The sequence below is a fragment of the Abramis brama genome, assembly GCF_963993115.1.
Source record: "Abramis brama genome assembly, chromosome: 5".
In the NCBI taxonomy this organism is placed as follows: domain Eukaryota; kingdom Metazoa; phylum Chordata; class Actinopteri; order Cypriniformes; family Leuciscidae; genus Abramis; species Abramis brama.
Genome location: NC_139967.1, coordinates 35,513,307 through 35,523,368, shown reverse-complemented (window position 1 = coordinate 35,523,368; position 10,062 = coordinate 35,513,307).

Sequence of the window (10,062 nt, the reverse complement as noted above, 5' to 3'; positions counted from 1 at the left end):
ATACAGGTTTGGAACAACATGAGAGTGAGTAAAGTATGACAGAATTGTCATTTTGGGGTGAACTATCCCTTTAAAAATGTGCTTTATGTGGTAACATCTGTACGCTTTAAAAAACTGTAAAAGTAAAAATACTTTCTAGTTTTTGCAAGTAAAAATTCTAATGTTTTTAATTTCGATTAGAAATTGTGTGTCTGTGTGTATGGTCTATATACAAGTATTGCCCATGTTTACAGGCCACTTATGAGGAGATCTGTTCATCAAGTTGCTTTCTACCACCTTTATTATCATGGTGGTTATCAGCTTTTTAAGGTAAACATAAGATTTTGATATTTTGGTTTAGATTTTCCCGGTCAAAAATGATCAGCCTTTTAAAAATTGCTTGTAAATCGCTCATTATGCCATATTATCATAAAATATTGGATTCAGCCTTTGTAAACTAGTTTTCTTTCAATTGTATTTCTTTTTGGAACTGACTGATCATAGGCCTCATTGGTCTGAGCTTGCACCTAAGTTTTTGAGTGGTAAAAGCATTATTTGTACATTTAAAGCACATTTAACAAAATAAGAAAAAAAATCTGACTAGTGTGTTTTAATGCTTAACCAGGAAGTTTGGTTTGAAATGCTTTTATTTTATACAAAATGGCACAAAGTCACACTTGTGGTGTTCCCGGTCAAAAATGACCGGCCAACAAAAAATAAATAAATAGAAGAAACAAAACCTGAAGTGCATAAGCTCAGATCAATGAGGCCTATGATCAATCAGTTCCAAAAAGAAAAACAAAACCTGGCCTTATTAAAAAAAGTGAGTGAGAGAGAGAGAGACTGTGCATGCATTATCTGCGTCTGTACAATATCTCTCTGATAATAAAGAAAATGCAAGTTTAATTACATCAAAAACATACATTACTACTTCATTGTAGCTTTTTAGCTTTCCAGTATTCTATTGAAGTTAATTTAATACTAAATATCACACTGAAACAGCATTGCCAGGATGTTTCTGTGCTCCTGAATGTTTGTGTGTGCATGCAGCATGATCTATGATCTCTTTGTGTGTGTGTGTGCGTGTGTGTGTGTGTGTGCTTTGAACGGTATACTAATGAATTAATTAAGTGTAGCCTATTAATATAGATATGAACCAAAAAAGATAGTTTCTACTTTTTACATTGTGGTTTCATTCCCATAGTGAAATCTGCAATACACTGAGTAAGAAAAAGCACATTCAGAGCTGCAGTTGTTATCTTTAAATAATTCAGAACTAATTTACAATAAAAAGAAGCAAAAACTTTTATAAAATTATGAAATAAAGACTCTATTAAAATATAATGCAAAATAATACAGCTTAATAATAGACTAATTTGATAAGATTATGAGCCATATCTCTCTGTACAAGTACTTCAGGCTCTCTGCTTATCCTTACAATAACACTGAACCTGATTGCAGATACTTATGTAACCTAAACACACATGGCAGGCAACAAAACTTTAGTGTCAACACATGAGGATTTAGACAGGTCATAAAGAATGGTGTCTCTTTGTTTGAAAAAAATCTCTTTCACAGCCTCTCCCAAGACCACAAGACCATGGGAATGGAATGAAGAAGAGAAACAAAAACAAAAACTTACTTTCTTTCATGGTGAAATCTATTGATGTTTGAAAAATGTGTTTAAAAAAAAAGGTGAGATTAAGTTTCAAAGCATCTAGTTATGTTACGTCCGGAGGAGAATGGGAACGAAAATAAGCTTAAGTCAGAGTTCAGCAGAACTGCACCTGGAACAGCATATTTTTTATGTAACACCCTGATTTGGCTGACAATACGCTATAGGCCTGACAATGACAAAGTCCAAGCTAACAACATGAAATTGTGCTGATATACAGGTTTGCTACTGTGAACACTATAATTATATTCAGCACTGTACAGACCTCTGGCCTACTATGAGAGCAATCATTGTGGCAGAGTTTCAGCTGATAAATGAATAATCTCAGAATCAGTTGTAACCTCAGAACCAGTTGTAATCTAAAGAAGTTTATGGTAGGCCAGAGTCTATTAGACCTATTCAAGGATCAGTTTGTTGTATGGCCATGACAAATCCAGTCTAATATAATCACCTAAATGCTTATGTATAAAAATTTGAATTTACTTTAAAGTAATTCCACACCAAAGAAAATAGTGCTTTTGGCGGATTATGTAAAATGATATACCCTCACATGAAATGAAGACTCCAATCATATCAGTAGCCAAAATTTGTTTGTGTTATTTTACATGAATGTGAGATTGCCACTCATGGTGGCTGCCATGTTGAGATCATGTGATCAGCTGAATACTAATACATTTACAGAACACTTTCAGTTGCAGTGCAAATTAATCATGGGTCAAAAGCATATAGTGCAGTTTTAACAAAAGGAAATGTTTTAGCAAAAACTTAACATACTACTATTTTTGTGGGATGCTACATTCACAACAAAAGTATTTTTTTATTATTAAAAATACAACACTACTGTCGTAATGGCCTGCAGGAAAAAATAAAACTTAGTACACCTTTTAAGTCTCTTCTTGAGGGCATGAAAATATAAATAACTTTTACATGTGTTTAAAAGAAAATACTCAAGTTTAACAATTACCCCAGGTTTAAGCCTATCCCAGACTAAAATGCAAGTTTGAGCTGTTTTAACTTCAAGCAACTTGCATTGACATATCTTAAAATATGCCAGTGCAATTGTTTTGTCTCAAGATGCACAATGTGTTTTTCTGACATGTTTATAAAAGCTTCTTAAATGTCCCAACTGAACTAAGGCCTAATCCTGGCTTAATCTAAACCCTGTCTGTGAAACCAGGCCTAAGTGTCTCTTACTTTTTTTAATAAAAAAAAATAATTAAGACCATCGTTCATGTTCTTTCCATTGGTTCTTTCACATTTATGTACTACAATGCATGTGTAGAAGTTTTTTTTTAGTTTTTTTTTTAGCTTGTGTCATATTTATGCATGTCCATATTTTAACTATTACCAAATATTCGTATTGCTGTGCCCCACTAAATACAGCGCTTAACACAGCACCTTTAATTAAAAGAGAAAAACAGCGCACTCTAGAGAGTAAATCCGAGTATTACAGGACTAATAGTGGTGTTAGCAATTAGAGCTGTGCTTCACTTTGTCGGACTAAACGTCTTTATCCCAGTCCTTATTCCTTTATTCCAGATGATGCATCACTGTAATATAATACCTATTGTAGCATAATACATATAATATTTGTATAATATAATATACATAACAACTACTGTGATAAAACGTGGCTGAAACCTGTACTCATAATAAACGATATTTATATGTGTGTGCTTACATCTATGTACTATTACACAGACCACATGGGATAGACTTAGGGCAGTGTGGCGTTGATTGATCTAATTTATTCTCAAGTGTGCTTGCACAAGTGTGTGAAGTGAAGGTGTGAGAGTGTCAGCCTTCAAGCTCATACTTTATATGCTAAATGTGGTCTAGAATTAAATCAGTATCGTAGCACAGAGTATTTATGAAGAGAGATGATAGTAATATACTGACAATAAAAATGATCAAAGGAATATCAACATGAACATATCAACATATCAATAATCAAGACATAAACATCAACATGTATGATGACATGATTTTACTGTGAGAAACTGCTTATGAACCTTTTCTGTCTAAAGTAGAGTTTAGCTCCATCCATAATCAAAACACTTGAAAAATGTAGATATGTTTGATTTGAGATGGAGCTAGTGGAACAGTGGACGGAATTGCCCACCCCTGCCATAAAATTATGATTTAAACAGCTTTACAGTTCAAATATCACACACATTTTACTGAAAGAGTTAATGTAAGAGCTTTTATGCAATTAGCTTCATATTTCTTCATATCACTTCCATTGTAGTGCTTCACTGTAACCTTGATTTCTGTTGCTGCTTTTTTTCTTTTTATTATAATTTTTGGAAAGTGTTGTCACCACCTTTCGCCCCGCTAGCAACGGCCCTGCCTGCTTGCACTGACGTTTTGATTCTGAGTGGCAAAGTACCGGCAACATGTGAGAAATGGCACGCTAGAGATTAAAATATAGAAGTACCGTTACTGCGTACTGGTCCACTTTGAGTACTGGTAATAATAAAAGTTTATCAAGACATCATTAACTTTGTCTTTTTTTATCCATGCAAGTCTGGACTGGCTGCCAAGCAAGTCAAAAGTATTTTTTGTGGTAATCAACATTATGCCACAAATGCTGTCGATTGAGCTTAACTTTTGTTGAACCCAGTATTTAAATGTTTATTGTCAGTGTACAAAATAATCAAACTCACCTCTGAGCTCCAGTAGAGAGGCCCTGAGTAATCTGTCCGTCCCCTAATGGTGCTCTCTTTGACTGTGTACACTGCTCCTTGGTCACAGATCTCCAGGGTGGCGAGTTCCCGCATCAGGTCTGACTGACTGACCGACCTGCGTTGCCTTGATAGGGGAGATGTGCAGTTATGTCCAGTCCTAGAAGGCGAACGGCCCCTTTGCCAATTAATTCGGGGAATCGGACCTTTAACCTGCATCCTACTGTAGCTTTCACTCCGGCGGCCAATGTGGGACTCAGAATGGGGTACAGCTTGCCCACGTTCAGGCTCCTGAGGAAAGAACGGGACACCTCGGGCGAGGCAAGGGCTGGGGTTCAGGTAGCGGGAGGTGGAAGGAGCATACCTGGAAAGCTGGGGTTGACCTCGGACAATATATCCCAGGGTGGGATCGCAGGGGTCATAGGAACTGTATGGGCTTAAGAGGGTGGAGCCAGTGGTGTATTTGGGGGGCGAGTAGACTGGAGACATGATCAAGATGTGAAGAGAAATCAGCCCCAAGGTGGAGAGAGCCAAACTGTCACAAAGACAAACACAGACTGCTAGAAACAAAGCTAAAGAAGACTAAGCCTAATCAGACTAATGCTTTTTATATCTGAGGTTGTGTGCAAAACTTTCAGCCTCAGCAAATAATCTGTTAGGCTGTAAAATGTGGAACACTTAGGGGAACTTATTTTTGTGTCTTGCTCATGCAAACACAAAGACAACATGATAAACGTGACTTGTCTCATCTTTCAGTATCAGTTGTGTGCAAGTAGGACAACAGTCAACTAGAGTAGAGTTACTAGCAGGTAATGTACACTGAGACTCAAAAGGTTGAGGATGAATGTTATAATTCAAAAACATTATAGTTTTGGATTTTGGCTGGACAAAAAGAGAAATGCAGATGACCCTTTCAAAGACTTCCACAACCTCCAACCTTCAGAAAATGGTTTCAGAGTTTCACCTCCACAAGTTACGTCTCCCGCAAAAGCAAAAATGATTGAGTGGATGTCACGGAACAGTCTTTTCAAGTCATTTATTTTGTTTTATGTATGAAAATTGTGTAAAGCAAAATTATATTCCTTTCAAATCTTACAAACTATGAAATAACACCTGCAACATACAATAAATTACATCAAATGCAGACCTATTGAATGGCAATTATAGCTACAAAATCTTCCCTCAACCCTAAACCTAACCCTAACCGTACCCCTTCATAAATACAATAATTTACAAACTGAGGAAAGCAAATAGGATGAGTTCTGTCATTTATGATTCATGGATAAAAGAAAATATCAGACTGTAATAATGATATCAGATTAATACATTGGTGACGAATACTGGATACCATGTTCTATGTCCTAAAAAAACTTTTTTTTTAGTTTTATTTTGTTCATATTGTTTTTTGTTTTTACTTGAAGTGGAAAAATAAGCTAATAAAGATATGATGATAAAGACATGATGCTCATAAGGAAGAAAATTAAGATGATAATGAAACAGTGAAGATGGTAAATATGGAGTAGAAGCAGCCCTCTATTACTCGCATATGTGACCAAATTTCACACTGGATGACTAAAAATGTCTTTAATTAGCCAATGGCTAGTAAATTGTACGATTTTAGTCACCTGTGATTGAGTAAGAGGCAAAAAATAAGTTAGCGCAGATAATAATATTGCCTGCAGCAGAGATTTACGCACCATCACTTGGCTGAGAGTGAAATCGGTAGCAAACAAGTGGCTAAATGGGACTACAAAGGCTGTCGGGGACATTAAACGTCTTCACGGCGAACAGGTAAACTCAGTCCATTTTTACAGCCTCATTAAGCTTATATAAAGTTTGAGTTACAATAGTTTACAAGAGCACAATTATAACTTATAATTGTGCTCTTGTAAACTATTGTAACTCAAACTTTATGGGAAATTGTTTTTAGATAAAAACTAAAAGAGTTGTCGGAAGCTTAGTGATGGTGACGTTGAAGTCGTGGGACTGTAGTAGTGTTACATGTATGATCTTCATTGTGTTTTTGGTTCAGTCCTGTGACCTAGTGTTCCATGATTGTTCTAAGTAGTCATGTCATTCACATTTGCATTGTCAATCAACACAATTAGTTAACTTGTTAGTCCCTGTGTATTTGTACCTTGTGTTCTCCTTCAGTCTTTGTCCGTTATCGTCAATGTAAGCGTGAGTGTTTGGTGTTTCCCCTGAGAGTTTGGTTATTAAATGTTATTTCTATGTATTCCTTGTCTCCATGAGCTTTGTCCTACACGTAACGTGACAGAATAACGACAGAATTGCCAGCAGCCATATCACCCTGTAGCCCAAGACTGGTTGCCCACTGAAGCTAAGCAGGGCTGAGTCTGGTTAGTACCTGGATGGGAGACCTCCTGAGAAAACCAGGTTGCTGCTGGAAGAGGTGTTAGTGAGGCCAGCAGGGGGTGCTCACCCTGTGGTCTGTGTGAGTCCTAACGCCCCAGTATACTGACTATATACTGTCTATATAGTATAAGGACTATATACTGTCCTTCGGATGAGACGTAAAACCGAGGTCCTGACTCTCTGTGGTCATTAAAAATCCCATGGCACTTCTCGTAAAAGAGTAGGGGTGTAACCCCGGTGCCCTGGCCACATTCCCTCCAATGGCCCTTCCCAGTCATGGCCTCCTAATAATCCCCATCCACTGAATTGGCTCTATCACTCTCTCTCCTCTCCACCTATAGCTGGTGTGTGGTGAGCGCACTGGCGCCGTTGTACTGTGGCTGCCGTCGCATCATCCAAGTGGATGCTGCACACTGGTGGTGGTTGAGGAGAGACCCCGATATGACTGTAAAGCGCTTTGGGTGTACAGTAGTACATATGAAAAGCGCTATATAAATGCCTCATTCATTCAATAACGGATCTAACAGTGATTTTTTTTGGCGATGTTTTTTCCTTCACTTTATTTTTCAGTTTTTCCCCCCTATGGCTCTACCCGCTGTCCAGCTTCTCTGCCTGGAGCAGGGAGACTGTCCGATGGAAGAACACACTTGTGACTTTATCCAGCTTGCATGCCAGACACACTACTCAGACCGCTCGCTTTGTGTATTTTATCACACCAGCCTGAGCGAGCAGTCCAAGGCACGCATTCCAGTGGGCGGTCCGAAGGAGGATTTCGCAGCATTCGTGGAGTAGGTGCGGGTGAACAACAATTCACCATTCACCATCGGCCCTGCTGAGGATGACATCACCACCAGCCCCACTCCATCGCCGCCAGAGATCAGCCATCCACCATCAGCGAGTGACGCAACAGAGAAGTTGCACGTGCCCTCCGCAGACCGTGAAGACCAGCCTGCCGCGATAGACGAGCCCGTACCGAAGATAAGGACGGAGAGTGATAATCCATACCAAGATAATCGCCACAGAGCCCAGACCACAAACGGAGTCTGACCAGGTGCGTGAGCCGGCAACATTGTGCGTCGTAGAGGGAGTGCTTGTGGAGCTCGAGGGCTGGGAGTAGAGCCCCGCCCACACCACTACTGCTGTGGATGAGATGTCAGTGGCCTCTGACATATATTATGAGCAATTGAAGGACATTTTTGAGGAGAGCCTCATAGACTGGTTTGGCAAGGTAATTCCCGTTTTCCCTGTATCTCCAGAGTTCCCAGTATCTCCAGCACCCCCTGTATCTCCAGTGTCCCTTGTATTACCTGAATGCCCGCCCTGCCTCCCTTTCCCACCTCCTCAATCAGCCAGTTCCTCAGCCCTGTCTCCGCTGCTGTCCTTCAATCCCTCTGCAGCTCCCATATGTGTTGAAGACCTGCCCAGTGTCTTCAGGCCACCAGCTCCACCTAGCCTGGAGGATCCACTGTCTCCACCACCAGCCTCTGTGCCCATCGCTCCACCTCGGCCTGTTGACACTTCGGCTCCGCCTTGGCTCCTCCCTCCCTCGGCTCCACCGGAAACCATCGGCCCTACGGCTTCTCCAGGCTCCCTCGTCCCTCCAGCTCCGCCTTGGTCAGCTGTCGACCTGCCTGCACCTTCGGCTACGTCTGACTCCGCCTTTCCACCAGCTCCACCTTCGTCCTCGGTACCACCGGCTCAGCCTCTGTCCTCTGGTATTCTGGCTCCACCTCTCGCTCGTAGCCACAGCTCCACCTCAGTCTCCAGGACCAGTGGTCTTGCGTGGGCTCATCGGCTATTCAGCTTCACCAGGGTCTCCACCTGTGGCATCATCTCCGTTGGTCGTCCCCAGGGTGTCGCCTTCCAGCAAGTCATCTACACCATGGCTCCTCCCGCCTTCGACTCCGCCCTGGGGCTTCGTCCTGGCTGGTCTCTAGCATGTCATCTGGCTCCTCCTGCTCCTTGCTCCCCACTGGCTTCTCCCACCATCCACTCCTCCATAGACTGTTTTTGTTTGTGCCCTGGACTTTGTTTTTTGTTAGCTCCATGCCGTCCTCTAGAACCCCCTCCCTCCTCAGTTGGACTATGTACGGCGCGAGGAGGGGGCTTTTTTGGAGGGGGCGTACTGTTATATGTATGATCTGTTTCATCCCTTCATTGTGTTTTTGGTTTAGTCCTGTGACCTAGTGTTCCATGATTGTTCTAATTAGTCATGTCTATCACATGTGCATTGTCAATCACCTCATTAGTTATCTTGTTAGTCCCTGTGTATTTATTCCTTGTGTCCTCCTTCAGTCTTTGTCCGTTATCATCAATGTAAGCGTGAGAGTTTGGTTATTAAATGTTATTTCTACGTATTCCTCGTCTCCATGAGCTTTGTCCTACACGTAACGTGACAGGTAGTTCATTTATAGTTCAGCTTTAGATTTTTTACTTCGGGTGACTGCATAGTCTTGAAAATTCATAAGTTGTGTTCATTTGTGAAAATTGTTGATGGACAAGTGTAAGTATCGAACTTTTGTTGATCACAGAGCTTATTTTTTTGGGATAATCCAAAAGCCTATAGAAAAGGCCCAACCCTAACCCGTTTTGTTGAGGGAACCAGTGTGATGATAACTGCCAGTTGGCCGTGCAGTATGTCTTAATATAAACTATTTTTTTATGTTAATCTAACTAAATACTTATTTTTCATTTGTTATTTTTCATATGATTATTTAATTTCTGTACCTAATCTGTAGTGTTAAATTTACCTGAAAAGCATTTATTTAATTTGCATCTTTGTTCTATTGTGTTCATTTGTGCTATTGCTTGTAGTTTGTTATTTGTTCTTTTATTACAGACTGTTACTTGTCTTTAATAGTGTTTGAAATGTATTTATGTAGATTTTTTTAATTTGCATTGTTCTTGAATTTCATGTAAAAAGTCTGGAGAGAAAAAAAAAAAAAAAAAACTAGCCAATGACGTATAGTTTCAGCGAATCCGTAGAGGGTTGAGAAGTAGATGATGATGATGCCGATAATGATGACGACGGCGAAGAGTGTTTTTAGTGATGTAAATTTCAGGAGAGAACTGACTCATGGGGAATGGAGGAATGCATATTGGCTAAAGTCAGAGTAATTAAGTAATGCACTGCTACCTATTAAAGCAGTGGACGCAATCTGAGCGTGAGTCAACAGAGACTGTTACTGTAGGATACAGTAGTTACTATAAACACTGCCTTTACTGCCCACTCATTAACGCTAACTATTGAAAACTGCCATTGAAAACGGCTGGTCTAATAAAATTGCATGAACGATATAATCATCAATAGACAGGGTTGCTAATAGTAAGCTTAGCTGATGTGGGTAA